Source organism: Dasypus novemcinctus, chromosome 16 (genome assembly GCF_030445035.2).
Source record: "Dasypus novemcinctus isolate mDasNov1 chromosome 16, mDasNov1.1.hap2, whole genome shotgun sequence".
NCBI classification, from domain to species: domain Eukaryota; kingdom Metazoa; phylum Chordata; class Mammalia; order Cingulata; family Dasypodidae; genus Dasypus; species Dasypus novemcinctus.
The window spans coordinates 93,318,264-93,336,903 of NC_080688.1; the positions used below are offsets into that span (position 1 = coordinate 93,318,264).

General features: G+C 48.1%; 1 long non-coding RNA gene across 1 annotated transcript in view; it reads left to right on the plus strand.

The window, feature by feature from the left end:
* LOC101443582 (uncharacterized) overlaps positions 1-18,640 on the plus strand; it is a 36,110-nt gene that overhangs the window by 5,112 nt on the left and 12,358 nt on the right. The gene's annotated exons all lie outside the window — the stretch shown is intronic.

An 18,640-nucleotide genomic window follows, 5' to 3' on the forward strand; every position in this document is an offset into this window, starting at 1 on the left:
AACCCAGGTGCCTGCTGGCAGGCAGGCGGACGAGCCGAAGGTGGCCTGTCCAGTCGAGGGAGTATTACTCAGCCTTGAAAAGGAACGAGAGTCTCATGCCTGCTGCAACATGCATAAGCACAGAAGGACGACTGCAGCCCGAGTCCACGTATACGAAACATCTAGAACAGACAAGCTCAGAGACACCGACGGTCGATCCGAGGTCACCAGATCCGAGGGAGGGAAGAGTGGAGTTCCTGTCTAACGAGGACAGAGTTTCTCTTTGGGGTCGTGAATGGGTTTCGGGACTAGACAGCGGTGGGCGAGGTTGCACAAGGTTGAGAAGGTATTTAACGCCGCCGAATTGTGCACTTAAAACGGTTAGAATGGGAACATTTGTGGTATCTGTGTTGCACCGCAATAAAATTTTTGAAAATGAATTCTTTTGAAACGTACTGTCCATCACCTGCCTATTACCCGGGCAATCTTGTTTAAGAGCCCCCACTTGGTGTCACGTAGCCCCAATCCTGGGAGGGAGGGGCCCAGCGTCCCCTTTCAGGGGCGCTGCCATCACGCTGCCGGGGGCAGCCCCTCCCCTCCCCGCACCCGCTCGGAGCTGCCCAGGCAGAGCGCACGGCCTCGCCTGCCTCAGGGGTAAATGCATAGGTGCTGGGAGGGCACCCATCTGCCTCCCCTCATATCAGTTTTCAGAGACGCCAGCAACGCCGGTGTCCCAGCGTGAACGCGTCGTTTGTCCTCAGGAAAGCGTGCCCGCCGCCCTCCACAGCGCTCCGTCCGGCTGGGGGCCTCCAGCCGCTGCCCCGGCCGTGGGTGCCAGCTCGCCCCCGCCAGCCTCGGCCTCCCCGGCGCCCCAGAGCTCCGCGCTCACACGCCCAGCGCCCGCGTGGCCAAGCGAGGGGACCTGGGGGCCTCCGCGGGGACCGGGCCAAAGGCCTTCAGCAGCAGGGGCAGCCTCCGGGCGCCCCCTTCTCCGTCTCTATTTCCTACCCCTTAAGCCCTTGGGCTACTATAAAGGCTTTATTTAAAATAAATACAGAAAAGATGGGTGAGGCCGTGAGTTACAAGACAAGACAATCCCCCTCGAGCACAAGGCGCTGTTAAACAAGGTGGCGGGGACAAAGGACAAAGCCAGGCGCTGCGGGGAGGAGGGGCGCTTGCCAAGGGGGGCAGGGAGGGCGCTGGGCGCGGCGCTCGGCTTGTCCTCTGGTTTGCTTAGAGTTGAAATTCCTCATAAACCCTGGGTACAGCAGGTGGAGAGGAGTCCCTGGCCTGCAGCCCCGTCCCTCCTCTCAGACAACAGGTGAGCCTCCGCTCGAAGGGAGGAGAATCAGTATTTCCCTTCCCAAGTCCCCTCTGCCGCTCGGTTATCAGAAATGTCCACCGAGTGAGTGCAGCTATCTCTACGGGGACTTCACGTAAATGGGAGGGGACGTGACTTTAGGCAAACAAGCCCCTCCATCACAGATCTTTTATTCTTCAGGAAAGCTTATTTTATACCAGGATTAATTATATTTCTAACTGTGCAAAGCATTTCTTTGGCACAATACAAGAAGAGAGAGCCTAATGAAAAAAGCCCTATTTGTGAGGTGTCACATAGACCATTGTTAAACTCCGCTTACCTTACAGTGCCAGGAAATATTTTTAAACACAAGGACATGCTCGCACACATCCCATCTTGGAAATTCTGAGGAAACTCTCTTTATATTACCTAAAATACAAAACTTATTTCAAAACTTAACTCTGCTCCTTAAGAACCTGTACCAGGGAGCGGATGTGGCTCAGGCGGTTGAGCGCCTGCTTCCCACCCGGGAAGTTCTGGGTTCAGTTCCCAGTGCCTCCTAAAAACAAACCAACGAAAGAACAACAACAAGCAAACAGACAAAAAACCGGCTCAGGAGAGCTGATGTGGCTCAGTGGCTGAGCGCCGGCTTCCCGTGTACAAGGTTCCAGGTTCAATCCCCAGCTCCTATACCTCAAAGCAAAACAAAAAAGCCCTATGAGAAGATTATTTCCATTTAATAGCATCTTTCTCTTCCCCTGTAACTCTGAATTGTGCAATACGACTTCACCCTCTTGCTGTGCAAAATTACAAAGAAGTGCAAGGTGCCAATATTTTATTCAGTTTTGTACACTCCAGGCTTGATTAAACAGTGAGTTAAGTAAACACTACACATCTTTATAAGAGGATCGTGGAAAGTGTATTGTTCTGAAGCAATATAGAAACCAGGTTTTTTTAAAAAGACATTTTAATTTAAAACATTTTAAATACTGTGCCAAACAATTATTCCCAAAATGTGCTAGGAGTTGCATTTGCTTATATTAGTCATTAGGATGGAATTGCCAAAGTCATACTTGTCTTTTTTGTGTACTGAGATACCCCATTTTCAAACTCAAAGATAAGGCACTAAGAACACCTTAGATATGAAGGAACAATTAATTGTAAGTAGTTGTCCACAAAATAAAGAATAATAAAACAAGCACACCAATCTTGACACGGCTGTTCTCCCATCCACTAGGTGTTTGTCGCACACCAACCCTGCTCCGAGCAGGTGTCCATTCCACCCCAAATAGGAGAGGGGGCTTGTCCTAGAAACCATAATCATTGCACATACTGTATTTTGAAGTGTTTTCTCAATTATTCCATTTCAATCTGCTCACAGCAACAGAATGAGATGGTTAGTTCCAAATGATTAACCATTTAAAAGTTTAGAATTCTCAGCAAAGTTGTTTTTCCTAAGTGACAGTCAATTCAAAGCAGAAGAGTTTTGAATTCATACAATGCTTTTAGGAATTATGGGTGCATTTTCTTAAAATCTGTTTGCCCCACTTCCTTTAGGAAGGTGTTTAGTCTCACATTGCCATGTTACAAAATTCTAAGGTCATGCTCAATTCTGAATAACTTCTCTGAATAACTTTCCTAGTATAATGGATATTGAGACATTTTAATAAGAATAATGATACTCTAATCAAGATTTTCTTGCAAAATGTAGCAGTCAGTGATAAACTGCACATTTGTGACAATTCCTGGACATACCCGACTTTATTAACCAATGTCAACTGCGTGTATGGTTAGAACCTTAGCAGTCTTCAAATAAGGGATAATATTAAACAATACCACAGGGCCATCTGATTTTAAGTGTGCTTTGAATCAGTAAAACCACATAAAAGTCACATAGCCAAAAATGTTGGTTTTTATGTCTCAGCACTTACTGTCATGTTAGTTTTTTTTTTAATCCCCCCTTTGTGGCTTTTTTTGTGTGTGCTCTCTGCTCTCTGTGTCCATTCGCTGTGCATCCTTCTGTGTCTGTATTTATTTGTTTTATCCCCCTCCCTCCTTGCAGCTTGCTTGCTGTCTGCTCTCTGTCTCCATTCTCTGTGCGTTCTTCTGCATTTTTGCTCATCTCCCTTTTTGCTGCGTCACCTTGCTGAGTCGGTTCTCCATGGCGCTTGCCGGCCGGCAGCTCTCCGCAGCCTTCACGAGGAGACCCTGGGACCTCCCGTATGGTAGACGGGAGCCCAACTGATTGAGCCACAGCCGCTTCCCTGTCATGTTAGTTTTTATATAATTATCACAGCACTTACGTTTTCACAATGATGATAACACCTTAAACACACGAGATGGTCAGAGGTAGCATCGTGTGTTTACTCAACTAAGATTCATTGGCATCCTATCCTGTGCACCGACCTCGCCCACAAGGGGCTTCCCGGGCTTTGGGGGCAACGCTCAGTCCAGGCTGCTTTCCTGAGCCTCTGCTCTTGCTTGGAAACCCTCCGTGGGCCCCATGGCCCTCCACCCGTGCTGCCCTGGCTAGAGCGTTTACAGCAGCCGCTGCTGACAGCTCCACAGCCGACCCTCAGGCCCCACCGACGGCACCATCCTCAGAGGCCACCGTCGGGCCCCAACGATGGCACTGTCCTCGGGGGCCACCCTCGATCCCTCATCAATGGCACCGTCCTCGGGGGCCACCCTCGATCCCTCATCAATGGCACCGTCCTCGGGGGCCACCCTCGATCCCTCATCAATGGCACCGTCCTCGGGGGCCACCCTTGATCCCCCATCGATGGCACCGTCCTCAGGGGCCACCCTCGATCCCCCATCCAGCGGCATCGTCCTCGGGGGCCACCCTCGATCCCCCATCAATGGCACCGTCCTCAGGGGCCACCCTCGATCCCCCATCCAATGGCATCGTCCTCGGGGGCCACCCTCGATCCCTCATCAGTGGCACCGTCCTTGGGGGCCACCCTTGATCCCCCATCGACGGCACCGTCCTCAGGGGCCACCCTCGATCCCCCATCCAATGGCATCGTCCTCGGGGGCCACCCTCAATCCTCCATCGACGGCACCGTCCTCGGGGGCCACCTGCTGCGGGGAGCGGGCAGAGCGCCGTCTCTAAAGGGCGTCGGGATCTCCCTAGCCCTCTGCCCCTGCCTGTCGCTGGTGGGGATGGCAATGCCATGGGACACGGGGAAGGTGCTGGGCCATCTAGCTAGGGGTCTTAGCCTCCTGCTCCTGGAGGGTCCCTAGGACAGCGGTGTCCTGGGGTGTGAAGGGAGCAGCAGCTCCCCCCTGGGGGAGAGGGCCGTTCACAGGTGGGAGCGGAGGGAGAGAGGAAGGTGGGGCCAGGGGCTGCCCGTCCTGGGTCTAACGGAGCCCGAGGGCACTTGAACTTGTTTCGGCCATTGGAGCTACAAACTTCTGCTCCTCTCGGTGGAAGTCAGCTCTGCTGCGGCGTCGCCGCTCGCTCTGTGGGAGCAGCAGAGGGGAGGTGGCCGGGGCCTTGACCCCAAGTGTTTAACAGGGCAGGGGCCTTGACGGGCGTGTTTTCAGAGACTGCTGGTTCTGAGGGGGGCTTGGGGGCAGGGCCAAGGTGAGCTGTGTTTGGGGGCAGAGGGCCGCCCCGGTGTCTGCCTCGCCGCTGGGCGCAGAAGGGGGGTGTGCGCGGGTGCTGCGGAGGAGGAAAGGGCGGGAGGCCGAAGGAAGGAGCCGGACACGTGGCAGGCCCGGCAGAGGGGCCTGGGGACGCAGGCCAGGCCTGCGCTGCCCGCGGGGGCGTCCTCCCCTCCCGGGCCCGCCAGCATGGAGTGGGTGGTGCAGGAACCGTGGCCCTCCAGGAAGGGGTGCCCGGGACACCCAGGGGCAGGCGCAGGGGTGGCGGCTGCTGGCCGAGGTGTGGCAGCGGTACAGGGCCCTCCCCAGCCCGCCCACGGCTGGATTTCGGCTTCTGGTGCCCAGAACTGTGAGATAGTAGTGGGCTGCTGCCCCCAGCACCTCTGCTGGTGGGACTCTGCGGTGACAGCCCCAGGAAACTGAGCCAGGGGGTGAGGAGCAGCGCCGCAAAGGGGAAACTGGGTGCAAGGGCAGGGACCCGGGGCAAGAGGGGCCACGGGGCGAGAGGGGGCCACGGGGCAAGGGGGGGTCTTGGAGAGAGGGGGGCCACGGGGGAAGAGGGGGCCAGGGGGCGAGAGGGGGCGTAGGGCAAGAGGCAGTCCAGGGTGAGAGGGGGCCAGGGGGCGAGAGGGAGCCAGGGGGAGAGGGGGGATCAAGGGGCGAGGGGGGTCCATGGGGCAAGAGGGGGCCCGGGATGAGAGGGAGCCACAGGGTGAGAGGAGCCAGGGGGTGAGAGGAGCCCCGGTGCCCTGGCATATCAGGGATTCGCTCCTGGGGCAGGCAGACAGGGCCAAGCTGGAGGCTTTGCTACGAGAACCTTCCGCGGTACGGCGGGGAGGATGGAGCATGTCTGTGCTGAGAAGGCGCAGAGGCAGGGCAGACCAGCCATGCTGAGGGCCAGACGGCTGGGGGGTCGCAGCCCTTCCCCCGGGCTCTGCATGCACCCCCTGCTCCTGGTGGAGCCGCTCCAGGCCCGCCACCTGCCAGGCCGCTAGTCCAGGTGCTACTCAGGGCGCACCGCCAAGGTCCACGTGCCCGGTGGTCCCATTGAGCGCGAGGCCGCGAGCCCACCTGGTAAGCCCTTGCTGACCCTTCTGTTGGAGGATGGACCACGGAGGTCGGGGTCCCCTGGCCCGCCCATAATGGGGGCCTGTTTCCACAGCGCACCCCTGCCGCTCGCCATCTCCTAGACGTTAGCCGCGCACCTCGTCTGTGCTGCCAGAGGGAGGAAGATCCCACGTGCGCAGTGGCCCTCTCATTTCCTCCCCGCGGTATGCTTCGACCAGGCCCGGGGCCTGGAGTTCTCTGAGCTCCAAGCTGGCTCTGGTCTCCTGCTCTGGGTACCCCATTTTGCCCACTGGCAGGTGCCCCCTTCATTTCCTGCTGAAACCTTCCGCGGGCTGCCTGCCCTTTCCGACCCTTTAATGCATGGACTAAGTTCTGGGTCAAAATCCCATCGGCTGGCCCAGGTGAACCTATGGGAAATGCACCCCCGCCAGCTTTCCTGAAGCGTCAGCAGAGATTCCAGAAGGACGTGTGAGCATGCAGCGTCTCTCCTCCCCGGACTTTGGGGCTAAATACCAAATTGCTGGGTTCCTTGTCTCCAGAGAGGAGCAGCGAAGGGCAGTGTTCCTGCGTCCAAAGGTGAGGGCAGCACCCCAGGATTTGCCAGCCCCTGCGAGGGAGGTCCAGGCCCGGGGCCCAGGTGATGTCACACCCTGCCCGGCTGAGCTTTCCTGCCTGGGCCACAGTCACTGGGCCTAAGCTCATGCAGACAAGCACTGCTTACCACTGCCAGGAGAAGCCAACTTCAAGGATGAACGCCAACTCACCCAAGAATAATCCAGTGCAGGGAAAGCCAGCCACCAGGTTCAATGAGCAAGAAGGCATAGAACCCACAGAAATGGACATACATGTACAATTAATGACTCAACAGAGAAAAAGATGGGTCGAGTAAGAATGAAGAGCTCGGTAGAATGACCAGCACAAGATTCCCGGCTAAAGAGTAGAGTAGTGAGCTGGAAAAGATACAGCTAAGGGAGTCTGGAAAGCTACTCAAGTTGACAAGTTGATGAATAAAGAGACGGGGGACGATCTAGGAACTCCAGCGTTCACCCGCTTGGAGTAACAGAAGCCCAGAGTGCGGGGGTGGGAAGGGAATCCAAAGAAGTAACAGAAGGAATTGTTACTGAACTGAAGGTGAAATCCTCAGATTAGAAGGGACCATGGAGGAAAGGGACAACGAATCAGGAAGCTCTACTGGCAGCTACATCGTGGCCAACTTTCAGAACACCAAGAACAAAGAAAGTATTCTAATGTCTTTAAGGAAGCGCTTACATAGGTGTGAAGATGAGGCGTCAGGCTGCCAGAAGAGAGAGAAACGGGCCACCACAATTCTAAGGGCTTTGGGCTCTGAACTGTAATCTGGTGAGAGGCAGAGGAAAGGGGTTTAAGACATGCAAAACCTCCAAAAGCTTCCTCTCCAGGGATCAACTATGAAAAAAATGACTAAAGGAAATTAGAAGTAAAAATTGAATTTTAAATAAAAGGGGATAGAAGCAGCAGGGGTGAGCAAAGAAACCAGGAAAACACGGAAAGATTTTTTGCTTCTGTTGGGTGTGAAAAAAAAGACATCAACGGAGGGAAGTTTCAATATATGTGTTCAAAAATTATGGGTAACAACTAAAAGGGAAATAAGGAGAAGGAATATGTTAAAAACTTGGATAGAGCAAGGTCAATAGAAAATATACAATGTAGAATGAATCAAAGCATGTTATAATCAAAATGAGTAAACATTGAGGCTCTAAGATTGGGCTTCACAGAAGAAAACCCCAAAATAAAACTAAAAGTTTAAATATAGAAGGATGGACTACGTAGCAAATGTTCATAAAAATAAATTAAGCGTAGTAGTATGAACAACAGACAAAATCAAATTCAAGTGGGAAAAGAAAGAAAAAGATTTTGTATCAATGACAGTTACAAGGGGATTGAGGAGATGGTTCTCCACGCCTAACTCTAGAACCACACACGAAGCCAGCGCTAAGGAACGTCAGGAAAAACGGCAAATAACCGAGTGTAAAAAGTGGCATCGTGGTCTTAGCAGAAATCACAGCTAAGAGTCGTGACTAACGCGCTCACTGAGGTGGATCTGATAAAACGTGGAATACTCTAGCTATGAAGAGAGAATACACCCTCCTTGCAAACACTTAGGAAACAGCCTTCGACCAAAGAAAAGGTCACAGAGGAGCTACTGATAAATTCCAAAGTGTAGAAATCGTAGGGGTACCGTCCTGAATCACTGTACAAACAGCCAAAAATCAGCAATAAAGAGAGAGCCAACACCCCCTCACAAGAGGAACCGATGAAAAACAAAATTGAGCAAAATTTTAAAATGTTGTACTTGAGCGCACTTTTGAAGATATTGAGAGGAAACACAGTCAGAAAGAGCAAACTCTTAAGAGAAAAAAGAAAGGGGGGCTCTGCCCAGGGGACGTGTGGCACGGGGCCCAAGCGATGCCCTGAGGAAATCCTCTTCAGCAGGAATCGCTCCTCTTAGAGAGGACACTGACAAAGATTTCAACTCAGGAAGTTACTGCAAGAAAGAGAAATAGCCCCAAGAAAATAGAAGAAATAAATCAATAAGAATGAAAGACAATTTAATGAAATAGATAAAAATAATCATCAATAATGGAGTTGAACCATAAAACTCAAAGCTATTTATTTTCAAAAAACCAATCATCAGATAAATTTTGCCACATCTAATCAAGGGAAAAAAAGACAATATGCATGATCGGCCATTAGGAATGAATGATATAAGAATATATATTTTTAATTATAAAAGAATAATGTGTCTATACCAATAAGCTTTAAAATGCAAATAAATTATCCTAAAAAACTTTAAGGACTATAAACGACCAGAATCGGCTTAAAGAAGAGTAGCGACGTTAAATAGACTAATAATTAAAGAAAAAAAATTGGAAATATTAGATCTTCGATTTTAAAAGGCCCCAGATTAAATGGTTTTATGGAGTTCGGTTATAATTTTTTTTTAATACAGAAGTAATTTGTGCTCACTTTAAATAATTCTAACATACATGAGCATATAAAGTAAGAAGAAAGTGTGTCCCTGTATTAGTCAGTCAAAGGGGTGCTGATGCAAAATACCGGAAATTGGGTGGTTTTTATAAAGGGTATTTATTTGGAGGTAGGAGCTTACAGATACCAGGTCATAAAGCATAAGTTACTTCCCTCACCAAAGTCTATTTTCACGTGTTGGAGTAGGATGGCTGCCGACGTCTGCGAGGGTTCAGGCTTCCTGGGTTCCTCCCTTCCACTTGTTTCTCTCTAGGTTCAGGGTTCCTCTCTTCCCAGGGCTTGCTTCTTCCTGGGCTCAGGGTTCCTCTCTTCCTTGGGCTGGCTTCTCTTTCCCCTGTGAACTGACTTCCCGGGCTCCAGCTTAAGGCTTCAGCATCAAACTCCACCATCAAAAACCCTTCCATCAAAAACTCCACTTCTGTCCTCTGCCATGCCTTTTATCTGTGAGTTCCCACCCACCAAGGGGTGGGGACTCTATGCCCTAATGACATGGCCCAATCAAAGCCCTAATCGTAACTCAGTCATGCCCAGTAGTAGACCCGATCACAAAGAGAATCCAATATCTATTTTTGGAATTCAAAGCCATATCAAACCGCTGCAGTCGCCCCCCCTTCCAGCACCCTCACCCCAAAGTCCAGGAGTCACCCCTATTATTAACTATAGACTCTGTACTGTGCATGTGAGAATGAATGGATATATGTAGAATTTATCACACAGAAAAAGTCTCTTGTAGCACATATTGTTCTTCAACTTACTTTTTCACTTTAACTACATATCATGATGTCATTTCATATAAAAATATGATGGCTGCTTCGTATGCAATTGTATGGATGTACCAAAGTACACTGGAGAATGTTTAAGATCAGAATTCCCTTGCGTCAAAGAGATAAACACCTATAGAAAACATCATGATGCGCTGGGAAAATGCCGTCCATACAGCATGGGGGCAAGTCTTCAAGGACAGCGGTGCTTCTGCTAGAGCCCGCCGGCGCTGGGGAAATTGCTCGTGCCAGGGTGACTTAGTAACACACGGAAAGTGAGGGTGGACACAGAAGCTTTCCAGGCCCAGACCAGACAGGCCACTTGAAAAATGCATGAAGAGCAAAGAAAGGAACCGATGCTTTTCTGTACAGGGGATTTTTATTCTGTTGATCCTTAGAGTCAGGGCCAACCTGCGCGTTATAGCAGGAGGATTTAGGCTCATTCTCACACCCCGGCATCGATGGGGAATGCTTCAAGTCCAATTGCGGTTCCCGTTTCCCTCCAAGGAATTTACTGATGTGAAAACACTTCCTGGGGGTCAATCTACGTCTCTACGTCTTAATCAGCCCTTATCTCTTTATGGGGCTATGGGCAAAGAACTGGCAAGAACGGGACACCGTTTTCTAGAAGGAAATAGTGTAGAAAGGAAAGTCAGGATGAGTGAAAAAATCTAACCTGCTTAAGCTATGTGGATTCTGTAAATCTGCCTGGGGTGGGCCATGAATAGCACAGTCATGGGTCCTAGAAAATCTCAGATGGGCAAAGCAAAACCAAGTAATTCAGTGTAAAGGTCTTTTTTTTTTTCAACTGTTAAGTTCTTGACATTGTATTTTACAATATCCCAAATTTCTTAAAAGAGATATAATTAGTATTTGCCACATTGTAGTGTTGTCCCTACTCCAGATCCACATTCTCTTCTCTAATGTTTTATTAGAATCACCTAAAAGCCACACTTCCCTGCTTTATATTAGAAACTACAGGGTCTTTGCAACAGATGTTGCTGGGACAACTGGGTATGCACATGTAAAGGAATGAGGTTGGACCACTATCTCACATCACACACAAAGATTATTTCAAACTTGTACAAGTCCCTACATGTAAGAGCTAAAACTGTAAAGCTCTTAGAAGAAATTGTAGGAGTAATCATTGTGAGCTTGGGGTAGGCAAAGGTAACTTGGATAAGATACCAAAAGTACATAAGGAAAAAGAGATAAATTGGACTTCACCAAAATTAAAAACTTTTGGGCATCAAAGGGCATTACCAAAAAAGTTAAAGGATGGCCGCAGAATGGGAAGAAATAGTTGTGAAATATGTATCTGATAAAGGCCTTGTATCTAGACTATACAAAGAACTCTTACAACTCATTTTTAAAAGACAAGCCAATTGAAAAATTGGTGGTTGATCTGAATTGACATTTTTCCCAAGAAGATAGACAAATGGCCAATAAGTACATGGAAACATGTGCAACACCATTAGCCATTAGGGAAATGCAAATTTACATGGCATTGTGAAGGTAATTATATATGTGGATGTGGTTAAAAGGAGTGTCTTAGTTTGCCAAAGGGATGCCGATGTGAAGCATCAGAAATGTGTTGGCTTTTATAATGGAATTTTATCTAGGGTAAAAGCTGACAGTTCTGAGGCCATGAAATGTCCAAACCCAGGCACCATCAGAGATGCTTTCTCACCAAAGCCGGCTACTGTTGACCCTCACGTCCTGCCACTTGGCGATCCGGCAAGACAGGTCCGCGTGCCTCTCTCTGGTTTCTCCTTGAACTCCACTGTGGCTGATCAGTCGTCTCTCCCTGGACCTCGGCTCCCTGAGCTCAGCTGTGGGCAAAGCTGGAGTCCCTTCTCTCATGGCCGGATCAAAATGGCGGCTTCCTTTCTCTGTGTTTACAACAGTCACAGCAAGAGAGTAGAGACCTGCGCTAGCCCACTTCTCACTGACACACTCCAGTCACACACTCCAATCAAAGCATCACAAAAGAGCATCATAAAAGAGCTTCAAACTGTCACACAGAGGAAATTTTAGGTTGTATATATTACTACAATAAAAATTTTTTTAAAAATCATTGGACTGTACAACAAAAACAGTGAAACCTGTTGTAAACAATGACTACAGTTAATAGTAGAAGTACAGAAATGTTCTTTCATGAATTGTAATAAATGTACCACACTAATTCAAGGTATTAATAATAGGATGTATATAGGTAAACCTAAGATACCACTTCACACCCACTAGAATGGCTATGGTTAAAAACAAACAAAACACCAGAAAATAGCAGGTATTCAAGAGGATGGACAGAAACTGGACCATTGCCAGTGGGAACATAAAATGGGGCAGCCACTGTGGAAAACAGTTTGATGGTCACTCTAAAAGTTAAACATAGAATTACGTATTACCCAGCAAATCCACGCCTAAGTATATATCCCAAAGTATTGAAAACAGGGACACAAAAAGAGATTGTACACCAATGTTCATAGCAGCACTTTCACAATAGCCAAAGAGTGGAAACAACTGGAGTCCTCATTAAAGGATGGACAGGGAAACAAAATGTGGTCTATCCAGACAGCAGGATATTATTTAGCCATAACAAGGAATGGCATTCTGCTGCCTGCTGCAGCATGGATGAACCTTGAAAATGTTAAGCTAACTGAAGTAAGTCAGATACAAACAGACAAATAGTGCATGATTCCACTTATATGAAATATAATAATAAAGTTCATAGAGTCAGAATGGGGGAAGCAGATGTGGCTCAAGCGATTGAGCTCCCGCCTACCACATGGGACGTCCCTGGTTTGGTTCCTGGTGCCTCCTGAAGAAGACAGCAAGCTGGCACAACAGACAGGCATGGCAAGCTGACACAACAAGATGACTCAACAAGAGACACAAGAAGAAAAACATGAGAGACACAACAAAGCAGGTTGCAGAGGTCCCTGGTGCTTTCTGAAGAAGACGAGCAAGACAGCAAGCTGACACACGGGCAGGTGTGGCAAGGTGATGCAAGGAGATGGCGCAACAAGAGACACAGGAGGAAAAACACAAAGAGAGACACAGCAAAGCAGGGAACAGAGGTGGCTCAAGCCATTAGGTGCCTCTCTCCCACATCAGAAATCAAGAGTTCAGTTCCCGGTGCCTCCAAAAGAAATGAAGAAGGCAAGTGCAGACAACAAGAGGCTGGGGAGAAATAAATAAATAAATAAAAGAAATCTTTTTCTTTTTTTAAACCAAGAAAGAGGTTAGGGGTCACCACAGGCTGGGAGAATGAGGCATGGGAAGTCACTGCTTAATAGGAGGTGAGTTCCTATTTTGAGTGATGAAGAATTTTGGAGCTAGATAAAGGTGATGGCTGTACAACACTGTGAGTATAGTTAATACCACTGAATTGTACACTTAAATTGGTTTAAAATGGCTAATTTTATGTTAAATGTATTTTACCACAAAAAAAAAAATAGTGAAAAAAAAAAATCCCAAAGTATAGAGAATAATAAGTGCCGACAAGGACATGGAGAAACCAGAAGCCTGTTACACTGCTGGTGGAAACGTAAAATGATGCAGCCACTTTAGAAAATTCAGGCTGTTCCTCAAAAGGTTGAACTTAGAGTTACCATGTGACCCAGCAATTCCACTCCTCCATATATACCCCAGAGAAAGGAAATACTTTGTCCACACAAAAATATATGCAAATGTTCACAGCAGCCTTGTTTACAACAACCAAAAAATGGGAGCAGCTGAATGTCCATCAATAGATGAACGGATAAACCACATGTGGTACATAATGCAGTGGAGTGTTAGACAGCCATAAAAAGTATGAAGTTGGGAGCAGGTGCAGCTCAGTGGTGCCTCCTTTCCATGTACAAGGTCCCAGGTTTAATCCCTGGTACCTCCTAAAAGAAATAATAATAATAATAATAAAGAGTGAAATACTGATACATGCTGCAATGTGGATGAACCTAGAAGACATCTGGAAAGCCAGTCCCAGAGGACCACTTGTTGTATGATTCCATGTACATGAAACATCCAGAATAGGCAAATCCACAGGGATGGGGGCTAGACTAGAGGTGGCAGGGCCGGAGGGATTTGGAGGCGCTGGGCAGTGACTTCTATGGGGTAGGGGGTTTCTTTGGGGGCTGATGAAAATGTCCTAAAAGTGATTATACTGATGACTGCACAATTCTGTGAATACACTAAAAACCCTTGGATTGTACTCTTTAAATACGTGAATTTTACTGCATGTGAAATACATCTCAGTAAAGTTATTAAAAATAGCAGGCTTTTTTCCCTAATCCTGGTTTTCTTGAGTCATGCACAGAAAGGAAATGCCCCTTCCTTGGCACCGCACATTTCCTTGTGCCCGCCCAACTGCTTTGAGCTTCCTGTCATTTGGAGAAGAAGTACTGTCAGTTTGAGGAGTGAGGTGGGAGACATGGGAGCACAGCTTCTTCCCTGGCTAGCTGTGTGACCTTTGGCAAGTCACTCAACCACCCTGAAAAGCAAGAGGCTGGAACTGAGCAAATCCTCCCATGTGAGAATCCCATGATCCAGATTTAAAATGGCACGTGGAAGTATGACCATAATTACGAAATAAAACATGCAGTTTCCTCTTGTCTTAACTAGGTATAACAAGATGGAAATCATGGTTCTCTATGACGTGTGACCGGTGTCTTGCTTTTACCCTTTTCTGCTTCTCGATTCTTCCAAAGCAAGAAGATTTAATTCTATCCTGGGGGCGGGAGGCAAACAAACATGTTTTTAAAGGTGTATATTGTATTAGATAAACTGTGATAACATGACCAAAACACAAGTCTGTTAAATCTGTACATAGAGATGCACACATTTGTAATTTTCTAATGATATGTGAAGATCTCTGCCCCCTTGGTGTTTTTAATTTGGAATTCCCCTCTACAGCATTGAATTTGCTTTGTTTAAACGTGTTCTCAGTCTTCAGACTGAACAGAGTCCTTGGCACACAGCTTTGATTCTCCCACAGTACATGCGTGTCCTGACTCAGTTTACACAGGGACGCGGGGAGGTGGGGCGGGGTTCCTCAAATACATCCTTCTCGGGAAACGGGAAATAGAGACATATTTCATCCCCTCGTTTCGTTTGTATAACCACATTAATTACAACGGGCTTGGACGAATGACAAGCGTAAAGCTGTGGTAAAAGCAGCTTATACGACGTACTCGGTGGCATTTCAGGGCAGGAAGCCATGACAGGTGAGGACCTCCTTTTTGTTTTGGATTTCCAAACCAGGGGACCACAGTCTACTGAGGCAGAGAGCACCTGCCCTGGGGGAAAAGGTTCTGCAACAGAGGCCTTTGCAGTGTGAACCTCTGAAATGCCATTTGATTTCTGTGGGCTTGAGACAAAAGCATACAAGAAATGACTCAAAGTACAGCTGAACGTGTAAAGATGGTTTGGCCGATAGTCTCAGGGTGATTTGGCGGGGGTGCAGGTGGGCGTCGACATCTACCTGGGTGTCCCTGCAGTCCTCTGCCTGTGGTACCTGGAAACCCACCTGGCCGGAGGTAGGCCTCAGAACCTTCTAGAAGGAGTGTGCCAGGCTCTCCTCCAAGAGGCGACCTCAAAGCACGGGGACGCTTCTCTAAGGCTGCCAGGAGAAGAGGAGACACAGGCCGGGTGCCGGGCACCCCGCTTTCTTGCCTGGCTTCTCCATTGCTTTGCAATTTAAATACCCCGCTGTGCGAGTGTGAAGGCAGGAAGTGAGTTAAAGGAAACCTCGCACTAAGAGCAGGCCGAGTTTCAGAGAAGGGGGTGAGCCCAGCACTACTGCAGCCGGTGCATATTTAGTTTGTGAATGCTGAAAAGTACTCCATTTTCTCAGCGATAAACCGTCTTTCAAGATTTCAAAAGCAGCTGTGACCACCGAGCGCTTGGTCCCCTCCAGCTGACAGCTGCCACCCGGGCCTGCTGGGCAAGGCGAGGTGGCAGGGGCGAGCCTTCGCCGTGCTTCTTTTTCGTAAAGATTTTTTATTTTTCATTTATTTATCTCCCCCCCCCCGCCTTGTTGTCTGCTCTCTGTGTCCATTCACTGTGTGTTCTTCTGTGTCTGCTTGGATTCTTATCAGCGGCACTGGGAATCTGTCTCTTCTTGTTGCGTCATCTTGCTGTGTCAGCTCTCCGTGTGCGCGGCGCCATTCTTGGGCAGGCTGCACTTTTTTTGTGCTGGGTGGCTCTCCTTATGGGGCGCACTCCTTGCACATGGGACTCCCCTAAGCAGGGGACACCCCTGCATGGCAGAGCACTCCTTGCACTCCTTGCACGCATCAGCACTACACGTGGGCCGGCTCATAACACAGGTCAAGGAGGCTGGGGTTTGAACCCTGGACCTCCCATGTGGTAGGCGGATGCTCTATCTGTTGAGTCAAATCCACTTCCCTAGCCATGCTTCTTTCATCGAACCAAAGTCTTGTCCTCAGCAGTGAGGGAGAAGAGCAATGAGGTGCACAGGCCTGGGCTCGGGCGCCACAGGTCCCCAGGTCCCGGGAACTGGCACCAGGCCACGCAGAGCCTCCCCGGCCGGCCTTCCCCCCCAACCCAGCCGCGATTTTGAAAAGTGAGGCTCCCTCTTTTGAGGGTTATGACCGGAATAGTTTCCACCTGAGGATTTACTTTATTTCTGTTTTTTCTCCTTGATTTAAATGTAGTTTGTTGGGTTTGGGATTTAAGATTTTCAAAATCTAGTCATTTTCTAAATTAGGCGAATGCAAAAATGATGGTTCAGGGCCCGAAACATGGGAGTGATGGCTCGGGACACGGTTTCTCAGCTCTCATCCTTCATAGAATAAGCCAGATGAGGTGTAAACAAGCAGCATTTGAGAAAAACGATCAGCTGGTGACTGCGTGGATAAACACGTTAGAATGCAACTCTTGTACTACAGTAAAGCAGCGCTTTAATAGCCCCAAATGAAACATTAGAAGTCGTAGTAGAAGGGGGGAGGAGTTTGAAGGAGAGGGCCCCAGCTTCTGAACTGGCACTACTGCGGGGGAGAAGGAAGAGAAATTTTCGTTTCCTGCATCTGAAACACAGGCAGCCTCTTAGCAAGCCATGCTTCGTCTCTGCAACCCTCAGCACCATGGGTGACTGTGTGCATCCCACCTTAACCTATCTAGCTAGGCTTAGCTTAAACACATTTTTAAACACGTTTCTATTAGAGTCTCTTAGAGGGATCTCAATATTCTGACAAAATTTAAAATAATATGAACTTGAATGTTTGGGGGGAAATTTGCTCCATTTTGCTGTCATCTTTTAAGTCTGACAGTCTGCATTTAGCACGTTATTTTGTTAATAAGCTTTATTTAAGACATAAGTTATTTTAAGGTTAGAGAAAGAGATACAAATGGGCTATTTCAAAACGAAATTCACAACCACCAAATATTCTTGTCACTGTTTTGGCTTTATTTTCCCCTCTATTTTTTTTGTTACAGTGCATGGAGATTTTATTTTGAAAGCAGTGGGCAAAAATGACCCAATCATTTTAAGTAGCTGTTTGTATAAAACCGAAACTTCGTTAGCTCAGCCACAGCCTGCCCCTTGTTTGGACTGCACGTGGCCATCCCTTTCAGTGGAATTGGTCAGTCCCGACCTTAAAGGCTGCGTGAACAGGCCCATAATCCCCAGGAGGCAGTGCTGTTCGAAACTGCAATTTGGTACAAAGACAGCTTTTTAATGTATTTGATTAGTTGATTTCTCGGAATGAGGTAAACTGCTGTTCGTAGTGATTTTCGCTAGAATCACTTGGAAGCATCATTTGGATAGTGGGGCTTGATCTCATTCTGGGTTTCCTCAAACACTGAGAAAAAAAACAGTGGTCATTTGGTCACGCACAGCCTCTTCCTCACTTCACTTAGATAATATGAAACTACAGTCCAGCACGGCAGCACCACATTGTGCATGTGTGTGTGCACATAAAAATATATTTATATTATAACTGAATTTTACGAACATGCTCTTCCAGTTGTGATTCTCCTTTGGGTACCACTTGGCCTAGGATTCATACCCTGTATCATCATTTGATGACAAACTGATTCCTGAAGTGTAATTAAAAGGTCTTAGGGGCTTGATACAGAAACTCTCAGGTCGGCTTCTGGCCTTTGTAATGGGACACAGTCCAGTTTCTCCCTAGGGTCTCCCTGAGGAAGGGGAGCGCCTGACACCCGTAGAGGTAGAGGATTAGTGATCAGCTTTCAGTGTGCAAATGACGCGTGCAGGGTGAGCGTTCCAGCTCTGCTTTCCGCCCCCCTTGCTTCACTCAGTCGCTGTTGACCTACAGGCTACAGAGGGAGTGACCAACTAACCAAAGAGGGTGCTTCTAGCTAGGTGTTTGAAATAAAACATAATTACAAGACTAGCCTCCTTGGAAAGGCAGCATATTTGTATTTCCCCTGAAATGCCATCAAGATTTCAGGAAAGTTAATGATTAACTTAAAAACACAGCAAGGCCTGAATCCAGCCTCAACAACCAGAAAGCTGACCACCAGCCAAGCAACCCAAAGCGCCTTCTCTCCTCACTGTGTCTTGTTCCCCTGGGGCGGGAGAAGAGGGGCCAACCTCTAGGAAGGAAAGAGCATCTTCTCCTGGTTCCCAGCAACTCTGAACAACCAGCTGAGCTGCCTGTTTCCTTCAAGCGCTTAATCGTGGTCTTTGTCAGGAGACCTGAAAATTATAAAGTAATTCTCACTCATGGCAGTCTATGGAGAGGCTACTTGGGTATACCAAGTTATATCGTTAAGACATATTCCGTATTTTTTGTCACTGGAAAATGCATTTTAAACTAACTTTAAAAAGAGCTGTGTGTCTATTGTCCTCTGCCACAAGAGGGTACATTTATTTTGCAAAAGGGATTTGTATTGCAATGACAAGTTT